At 38.9% G+C, this 10692-nt stretch overlaps 1 long non-coding RNA gene across 1 annotated transcript in view; it reads right to left on the minus strand.

The window, feature by feature from the left end:
• Positions 1 to 10434, minus strand: part of LOC145344076 (uncharacterized) — a 144448-nt gene extending 134014 nt beyond the window's left edge. The window contains exon 1 of the long non-coding RNA XR_013886835.1: positions 10330 to 10434. This is a non-coding gene — a long non-coding RNA (uncharacterized LOC145344076). The remainder of the gene's footprint in view (positions 1 to 10329) is intronic.
• Positions 10435 to 10692: the final 258 nt, after the last annotated feature.

Below are 10692 nucleotides of genomic sequence, written 5' to 3' on the forward strand. Positions count from 1 at the left end.
CACCGGGCCCGCGGGCTAGGAGATCCAGACAAGTGTTTTAAAGAGTCCTCATCATCCACACTGAGCAACCAGAGCATAGGACCTGACAGACTGGTTTAAAAAAAATCAGAACTTAAAAGAGTTCCAATTTTTTGAAGTCAGAATGTTAAGTCAATTTCACTGGTTGCTGTGAGCCAGGTCCCACTGATGATGCCACCTTGCTTTTTAGTGTTGAGGAAGCCAGTAACTTGTTACTGAGTGTATCTGCACTTTGCAAGGAGCACAACTGATAAAGTGAACTCATCAACATTTGTGAGCCAGCATCACAGTCCAGGGCCGAGTCTCTGTGAACCTGGGCATTGTTAGTGACCCAAAAATAAAAATAACAGATATAAAAGCAACCAATGTCAGACAAGTGATGAACATCCTGAAAGATGGGCTGTCCTGTGTCAAACCATCCAAATAGCCACCCCACTCCAGGACCCAACAACATATCCAACAGCTGGGAAGCAAAAGCAAGCTCTGGTAGCTGGAACAGGAGAAGCCATTCAGCCCCTCCAGCTGACCTGCCCATTCACTCAGGTCCTCACTAATCTGAATGCCAAACTCCATCCCACTTGCCTTGGCTTCATATGTATACCCTTCGGCAGCAAAAATATTTCCATCTTGGAGACTGAAAATTATTCATTAGGATAGCATTTGCCCTTTTATGTGGAAGGCTCCCTCTCAGGAGGGAGCTTCCTTTTCCACTGCCCTTTATGCATCTAGACTATGCTGCTAAGTATAAAACAATTTTTATGTGTTGTGAAGGGTGGGTGGCAGGAGGAGGATGCAGTTAGCTAAACCAACATTTAAACAAGGATCCTTATCATTTTTGCACACTCATTTCCCTGCCAATTTTACACTCTGATCCGAAAGTTACATGGGCTCCGATACTGGCCAAAGCTTTTGCTAATAAACTGATTGGTAGAGAAGTTTCACAAAGGCAGGTCGATAGAGGCCTCACCTCTCAAAATCAAAGGCTGTGTGTTCAAACCCTATTTGAACCTGAGTCTATCATTTCAGGTGAGGGAGTGCTGCATTCTCAGAAGTGTTGTCTTTGCTTGAGATGTTAAGTTGTTGAAATGTTAGACCTTGTCTGGATACCTAAGCAAAAGAAAAGATTCCATGCCATGACTTGAAGAACAGGGAAGTTCATTGGATATCCCAGCAAACATGCATCCCTCCAAATAAAACCACTGAAAAGGTTGTCTAAGTCGTGATATTTGTGGAATCTTGCTGGTTTCTACAGATGGCTATGTTACAACAGTGATTATGTTTCAAAAATATCTGACTGACTGTGAAGCATTTTAGGACATTCTGTGGGTGTAAAAGATGCTATATAAAACAAGTTATAATATAAGGATTGAGAATAGAAGAAGGTTATTCGGATCTTCAAGCCATTCAATAAGATCATGATTGAATTGATCATGGCCTGAATTCCACTTTCCTACCTCTTCTCCATAACTCTTGATTTCCTTGGTCAATCAAAAATCTGTCTAACTCAGCCTTGAATATATTCAATGATCTCACCTCCACTGATCCGTGTGGATGAGAATTCCAAACACTAACAAACTTCTGAGAAAAGAAGTTCCTCCTCATCACAATCTTAAATGGGGGACTCCTTTACTTTAAATCTGAGCTCCCAGTTCTCTTATTTCTTCTTTCTGTACTTGGATCTGAATGGCAGATGAGTTTCCACTTCATATTCATGCCATCTCTAAGACCACCTATTTTCACCTCTGTGACACCATTCTCAACTTTTCCCCGGTCTCAGCTCATCTGCAGCTGAAATCCTCTTCTAATTTGTGTTTTCTGTAGTCCCAACTATTCTAATCTATTCCAAACTGGTCTCCCACATTTCACCCTCTATAAACTTGAGGTCATCCAAATATCAGACGTCCATGTCTGAACTTGCAGTAAAATTTCTTTTCTCAGAAGTTTGTTAGTATCTCCCCACTTTTCTCTGCAATCTCTCCCAACCCTGTCGGATATCTATGCTCCTCTAATTCTGGCCTTCTTGTACATTACTAATCATAACTACTCCACCATTGTTAACCATGTCTTCAATTGGCACCAATCTCTGGAATTCCCTCTCTACACCTCTCCATCTTTCAACCTCACTTTCCTCTATCAGAGATGTCTTAAAGCCTACTTTTTGACCAAGCTTTTGGTCATCAGACCTAATATCACCTTATCTGGCTTAGCATCATACTTTGTGGTATAATACTCCTATAAAATGCCCTGGGATGCTTTGTTACATTAAAGATGCAATAGGTTGTTGCTGAGATCACACTGTTAAAAACTGACAAAAAAAATCACAATAAACGTATATACCCATTGTCCCTACACACAGTCCTGTGGCATATTGGATCTTTCAAAAACAAAAGCTAGTAGGATATAAGGGAGGTTGATATAACTGACAGAGGATTGCAGGACACTTTTGCCATTTACCATCAATCCATCATGCACATAAACAAAATAAGGAAGTTGGAGATTGTAAGATACACAAATACACATTACTTTAGAGATGGATTGAAGAATGAAAATGGGGACCAGTGTAAGAAAGTTATTCATTAATGTATGCGCCAAAGGACATAATTTTAAACAAGGCACAGCAGTTTAATGGTCATTAATGATGAGAGGTGTCTGAAGAGATCTGAAATAGGCTCTGGTATTGCATGATAAAATCTAAGATGATGAGTCAAAACAAAAGAGCCATTTTTCAAAAAGAAGAGATGATTGAGATTCAAAGACCTGCACTAATTATTGCCTGTGGCAAGAAGAATCATCATACTACAAATGGATCAAGTGTCCCTCCACTCTAGACCAAAAAGAATGAAGTTGTAAACATTCAAATCATATTCAGCTCAAAAATTTGAAAGTCAGTAAGGGTTGTGCATGCAGGCAATGAGTTAGCAGAAAGAAGTACATCCTTGTTCACAAATATTCAAACCTATTGCAGATAATTAGTTGGCAGGTACCCAAATTTCACTCTGATAATCAGTTGTAAAATAATTAAAATGCTTCCTTTTAAACAAGCTGCTTCAGAGAATGTCAATAAAACACAGAATCTATTAAAAAAATACCAAATACATTTATCTCAGGTTTCTCCACTCCCATTTCCACAGTTGGTTTGCTTTGTCAATCACAGTCAATTTGCTAGACGTCTGTCCTCTGGGAAATCAAAAATGTCTTGACAGCACATTGTTGTCCATGCTGAGGAATTCAAATGTCATTGCACATTGTTAGATATAAAAGGCAGCACTTATTCACATGAAGAGTAATTGACAAGATACTCAATCTTTCCCACAATTGGCCACAGCCTGTCACAGGAGCTTGTGGGCATTGGTATGATAGTGTCGGCTGTGGCTTAGTTGGTAGCAGTCTCATCTCTGAATCAGAAAGTTTGAATTTAGGTCCTACTACAGGGCTTGCGTACAAAATGTAAGCTGACGCTCCAGTACAGCATTGACTGCACTGGTCAGAAGTATTGTGTTGCCAATTAGATGTTAAACTGAGGTCCCATCTGCTCTCTCATATGGGCTTAAAACATACTTTGGCAGAGGGAATTATTCTGATATTCTTGCAATATTTACCTCTTAATCAGCATCACAAAAACAAATTATCATGTTGCTGTTTGCAGTGTGCAAACTGGCATTTCAAACTTAATATGACTACACATCAAGTTACTTTATCAACTGGAAAGCAGTTGATGAGAAGCATTATATAAATCCAAATTTTTCTTTATATATGCATTGTGATTATTTTTAGCTTCTCTTTTGTTTCTCAGTGAGAGAAAGAAAGAATCTACAGTATAGATATGTATATTCCAACATTCAAAGTAAAATTCAAAGTTCTTCACTAAAACTGAAGAACCTATAGTTTCAACAGAAGACACTCACTGATGGTTTAGATTCTGGGGCACAGGGCATTGCCAGTGCCTTTTGATTTCTCTGATTCCAATATGTAAAAAGAGTTTTTATTTATAAACCCCATAGTTAGATGGTAGTGAAGTGAAGAGAATAATAATTAGCAAATGATTGAAATAGAAGATAGGAAAGATGTAGCGAAGAAAAACTCATTAATTCCATTTGTCTTTCCCTGCTGCATTTGTGACAAAGGCAGCTGTTTATAACCATATTTGTTTTAAGCGTGAATAACCTCATAGGCATACAGCTCATGATTGAAAATCACACACCTGAGGTTTCTCCAAAATTGATAGCTCTTCTAACAAAATTATAAAGTAGGTTGCAAGGATAGTTATCGAAGTGGAGAGCATAAATTGGTTCAAGAAGCAGTAGGAAATATATCTGGAGAAAATATGATTGAGTGTTATAAAACAAGGAGGCAAGTAGGTAGTGTTGCTCTCCATCAAATGAATAAGGATGTTGAGCCTGATGGCCGTTATCATTTCCAGTTTAGCTCTTGTGCACATGCTAACAGCTATACCATGATATTGAGTACAGGTCACTAATTAAGTTATGCATGGCTGGAAGGTCCGGCTGAGGCATGAACTTGTGGCAGGATTTTTCATACTGTAGGGTTTCTCCCCTTGTCAGCCAGAGATAGAAAGAGTGCATCCTTGCTGATCACAAATTAATTCTCCATGGAACACTAGGCCTCACTCATCTCCCAAAGAATTCTGGACAGGTAGGGGGCAGATGGGAAGGTGCCAAGAATCTCATCCAGGTGCTTTTACAGGCCACCCCATCTGCAAACCTGCCATGGGGCACTGTAAAATTCTGGTCTTGTAGATAAAGAGAAGGGAAGGAAACAAAGAAATAGCTTAACAAAAACAAAACAAAAGTGGAGTAACACAGTTCAAGGTGCAGCAAAGTATTTAATACTTCAGTGCATCAAAGGGTGCATCAGAGATTGGCAAAATGAACCTGTGGCTAGTTCCCCAAAGAGCAGCCAAAGAAGCCCATCAACAAGTTCCTAAAGATCCATCTTTTTAACACCATGAGGTCCAGATAAAAAAATCTTGATAAATCATTCCATTACCGAATTGTTACGCTCCTGCATCTTTGTTGGATGAATCCATGTGTGACTTTTTTCCATATATTCTGACTGCATCGAACTTGCAGGTTCATAGATTCCTGTGGAATCTTCCAATTTACCTAATCTTTTGAACAAATATATAACAACAGACAATATCTGCAAAAGCAGAAAACTCTTGAGATGTTTGTCCTTGATCCCAAAAATTAACTGAGCAGAAACTCTAAGACATCCAACATTAAAATACACACCATCCAGCTTGAACTGCTGCACTGTACTGTGACATTCTCATGATCCTGACAGGATTAACTACATTTGATAACCCAAACGGTTATAAAGCAGAGGTGGATCCCCCTCCCTCTCAGGGCTTACACCCAAAGAGGAGTACCTTGCCCTATAATCTGTAAAAAGTGTGTGAAGTGGTGTGACCTTCAGCAGTTTCGAGTGATTAAATGAAAAAAAATCCGACACTCACTAAAATCAATACATCACAATTTGTTTATGTAACTAACAGTGAACCAATTAACTAAACTATTAAAAAACCAAATAAATTCCTTCTAACTCTTAACTATTCCTGAATAAAACAAGATTCTAATGATTTGCTGTTCAAATAAACACAATTCCCACTCATTAACAGAAGTAGAATTTGGTCACTCTCTAAATTACAACCAGGTTTTGTCTCTTTCGAAATATTCTGGGCCTTCTCAGTTGATTCTTTTGTCTGGAACTTCTTTCTTCTTTCGTACCTTTTCTATCTAGATAGTGCTTGCTCTAAGACCTATATGAAACTATGAGGACCAGCAATTCTCTCTCTCTCTCAAGCTGAAAACTGAGAGCTGGTAGCTCTAAGTGGCAATTGCTCTACTCTCTTTGTCCCACTGCCTCCTTCTTTTATACCCACAATGACATATCAATATTTCACACAATAGGATTGGTCCTAGGTTGTCAAAACCATCAGATTTAAAATTAATAGGTTTTTGGTAACTAAATGCCTGATTCAAATTACTAGCTAAAGCCTGTTGTCTTGGTAAACACTGCTGCTTGGGCGTACGATACAAATGTTTCAATTTGGGGTCTCTATGTACTTGCATTTTAAATCTCTAAGCACAGAAAAAGCACCATCTTTTAACGGGACCATGCAATGCTTCTCCCCAACCATTTTACAAAATTCTAACTTCCTACCTCCCAATCTACAATTACTCTGCCAACTTCACAACAGTACTGTATAACCCATATCCTACTCCAATGAGTTACAGTTTGCATTTGTGCTAAATGCCTTGCTATCAATTTGAAGGTGAAATATTTCACAACAATTGGCAACTGTTACTGTTTAAGTACATTGCTTAAAATACAGGAATCCAACACCAATCAGCAATTTACTGACAGACTCTGAACCAAAGGATGTTGCCAAAGGAGCTCTGAGACCCTAAACTGCAAACGTGCACAGGGTCCAACATGCTATTACCTTAGGAGGTCATCAAATCTCTATCTCTTACACCAGTTTGTTTAGACATTATTTTCCAGCTGCGCTCACCCCGAAACCGGAAAATCCAGCCTGAGGTCGATGGACCATTCCACGATTCTCCCCTCATCTGCTACAATTCTGAGCCGGGCGGAATGGGTAAATTCGCCCCAATGTCTTTAGTACTCTTTCACAGTGTTTTAAGCAGGTGCATAAAATTCTTTGTACTCATATTGCAACTTCTGGCAATGGTGCTATTACAAGCTAGTGATATATAATATGGTGTCTGGCACCTTTTTACTGGTTTTGCATGTGGGATTGATATGTACTATGCTGGTGGTTGCTGCTGATGCCCCCAATACCCTCATTCTGTTTTCATGTGTTTCAAATGATACATTTTGCAGTACTATTATTTCACACACACATATACATATGCACACATGTCAGGAGTGGGGTCTCTCCTTATAAACACAATTCTTTGCTAACTGAACAAGTGCTGTCATGAACTACGGTGATGTTACCTGTGAGGGTGTCACAACTTGAAACACTGGTTCATGGTGGTGTATTCTTTTGGAATATTGTGAGGAGTCACATAAAACACCAGTGAGGAATCAGTCCTTTGTTGTGTAACAATTATTAAAGAAGATTTATTAACTTAGAGGAAAAGATAAATACTCAATGAAAAGGGCCACAATACCTTAACACACTTAAGTACATGAATAACTAAACACACACACAGTTTATGTAAAATTACTCCTTGTCCCAAAATATATCTACGATCCCTGAAGCTCTTCGATCTGTCCAAAACTTGCTGATCTTCCAATGCAAAGGGTTGTTCTTGACCTAGCTTTGCAGATGGGCACATTTCCAGGTGGAGGACCCATTAAAACACAAAACGGTAAGACTGTCATCTAAGGCTTTCAGCCACAGTGCACTGAGAAGCTGGAAACTCAGTAAAAACCATTCAAGATGCATATTTGACGTGTAATCATCTAGCCATAGTTCCAAAGGATCAATTAGACAGACACTTCTGAGAACACATTGCTTGAGGGGCCGCAATCCTCAAGCGCAAGGCAAGACAAGAACGCAGGACTCCCATGAAGTATCACAGTTGTAAGAGAGATTGAAGCCTGCATCACTAACCATTTATCCAACAGAGCTAAATGACCACCACCACTCCCTCCCACCCCAACACTGGTATTTTACAAATTTTATAAATATTAATTGTAATTGCAAATGTACTGAGTAGCACACAATATTGGATGAAACTGATTTGGTTTGCACCTTATGTCAACTTTGAAAAATCATATAATGTACTTTTATGAATTCTATCATAAAGTATATTTTTGGAAACAAAACAGCCTAGGTGCCATAACTGACACCAGTGTTCTCACATCCTGGAAAATAGTCAGCCAGAGGATCAATTCAATAGCTCCTGCTGAAATATGCCATCTATAAATACTAAGTTACGTCAGGGTCCGATCCAGTGATGATCCCCATTGCTTTTCACCTTAAGTAATAGAATTTTAGTCACTTCTTTAACTTTCCTTCACTTCTCAGGGTTGCACGAGGTATGGAAAGACAAAGATCAATAAATGTCCATTAAATTTTCAACATACATGGTTTATTGTTGAACAAATGATGAGCAATGATGGTTACTACATTTCTCGCTCTTTTCCCTCTTTCCCCTCCCAAAGTAAAAATGGAATTTGCCATTTTATTTTTCTTGCATATATTCTCTTCTTTAAACAAAAGAGGGATATCTTGGAGATTGAGGAAAAAAACAAGAATGTGCCCCATATTGAGGGGGTGGTTATCAAAAAGTGAAATAGCTATTGGCACAATATTGCAAAACGATCCTTGACATCTGTATAAATTATCTTTCTGAAGTTAGAGGATTTTTTTTGGGGGGGGAGTGAGGCTGATTTTGATGTTGCCTATTTGAAGCCTATAAATTTTTGCTACAAAATGCTTTGTATTTAAAGATACCTTTGTTCCCAAACTTGGAGATGATCTCATCAGCAGTCGCTGCCACATAGAAGGTTCTTGTTGCTTCTATAGCAGCTTGTTTGCAGCCAGTGAACAAACCATCTGACTGATGGAACATTAATATGCAGCCGTTGCATTCTGACTGCTGGCACCAATCCAAAATGGAAAGCTTTGTCAAAAGAAGAAAAGTGCATTTTTATTTTTTTTTGGAATCAGGATGAAACAAGAGTGGGAGAGCAATGATAAAACAGCTTATATGCAACTCTGACTGAATCTCAACAGAGTTCCCACTGCGTGTGAGCTCACAGCACAAAAGCACTCAAAATTCAGCCCAAATGTTCATTATAATTCAACGATGCCACAAGCATTTTTGATGTGGGAAACTCTAAGCTAAATAGTTGTTAGGTCAGGTGTTACAGCAAGGGCCTATCTTCAGGGTGAGCCAATCTCTCAGCCTTCAGGTAGCAGTCAATAATGTACTTTCTAATCACAACATATGGAGGCCTTAGGGGGTTCACTTTAGTTAAAGCTCTTCTCAGTACTGGTGACCATGAAACTATCAGCAATGTTGGGGTTACATTCTATGTGTTTGTTAATTTGGTTTTATAAAGAATGTAAAGGCCGGAATTGTACCAGCCCGCCTGCCATGGGAATCAGAACAGGCGAGAGGCGGAGCATAGGAAGGTTCACTGAGTGGGATTTTATGGTTTCGGGATAGGCAAGGCCGTAAAGTATCGCCCAGAAAGACAGCTGGGCACTGGGTGATGGTTGGGGAGGGCAGATATATCTAATGTTGCATTCTGTAAATAAATCTGATATTAAGTAAAACAATTGGCTCTGGTTTCTTACTTCACTATTTGGCTTTGGAATGATTTAATTTCAACAATTCTGGGTACCAAAAGGAATAAGTAAAGATCTTGAAAAGGGCACAGATAAAGTTTACTAGAATATTAATAGGGCTGATGGACATTAATAATGAAAGGAAGTTTGGAAGGATAGAACTGTTTTCTTAGGACAGAAAAAGTTAAGAGGTGACCTAACAGCTGAGAGGTTTTGTTACAGTAGATAGAGAAAGACTATTTCCGCTGGTGAATGGGTCAGTAACCACATTATGAATTTAAAATCAATGGCAAAAGATCTAATCAGAATTTGTTCACTCAGTCAGTTGGAATATTCTAACTGGAAAGGTGGTGCAAGCAGAATTTATGAATAATTTTAAAAGGAAGTTGGTCAGGTATTTGAAAATGAAGAACTTTAGGAATAGTCAAGGGTGTGGAACATAACATGGCTGCTCTTTCAAAGAGCCAGCACAGACACAGTGGATCAAATAACTTTCTGTGCTGTTGGTTTCTACAATTCTATGGTTAACTTGAGGATTAATAATTCAATAAATGGCAACCCATGTAGGGTGGGATTTTGCAACCTCACTTGGGTGAGACTGGAAATTTCCACCTGAGGTCAACGCAGATTTCCGGTGGTGGGCCCTTGCCCATGCCGATTCCATGGCAGGTGAGGTGGTAAAGTTGCAGCCATAGTTTAGAAGAAAATCTTGCCTTATGAGTCACAGTGATATTCTGAGGAAATGATATTCAATGTTTCAAGGAATCCTCTGCAACAAGATTTGCAAAAAGCCTTTGTCAAAGTTTTATAAGAAAATGTTTAAGTTTAAAGTGGTGTTATGCATGCATAGTATGAATGTTGCATTATTTTATGTCAGCATCCTTGATCCAAGTTTACCATAGCACCTGTCATCAGATCTGAGAATATGTTCTCCATTTTCTCCTTCAATTATGGACAGTGGCACTGTTCTGACTTTTTGCTGGTCAGTGCTAATCACATTACTGCACATTGTTACTAACCAGAATGTTCATCTCAGCCCAATGTCACTTCCTTCTGCACCACATTGTCCATCAGGATCTCCAGTCTTTTGTCAATATTATTGCAACGCCTCCTGGCGTCTTCACTTTTTCATCAGTCAGGCTTCATAAAAATAGATAAAAGAAAATTACTATGGATGCTAGAATCAAACAAAAACAGAAAATGCTGCAAAATCACAGCAGGTCTGACAGCATCTGTCAGAGCTCTGTTCTCTCTGCACAGATGCTGTCAGACCTGCTGTGATTTTCCAGCATTTTCTGTTTTTGTTTCATTAAAATAGATGTGATCTTCCCTTAAATGAAATAACCTTTTAAAGGGCTGCTGCACATAAGATGTCTGATTCC

The sequence above is a fragment of the Carcharhinus amblyrhynchos genome, chromosome 6 (genome assembly GCF_965287045.1).
Source record: "Carcharhinus amblyrhynchos chromosome 6, sCarAmb.v2.hapA, whole genome shotgun sequence".
In the NCBI taxonomy this organism is placed as follows: domain Eukaryota; kingdom Metazoa; phylum Chordata; class Chondrichthyes; order Carcharhiniformes; family Carcharhinidae; genus Carcharhinus; species Carcharhinus amblyrhynchos.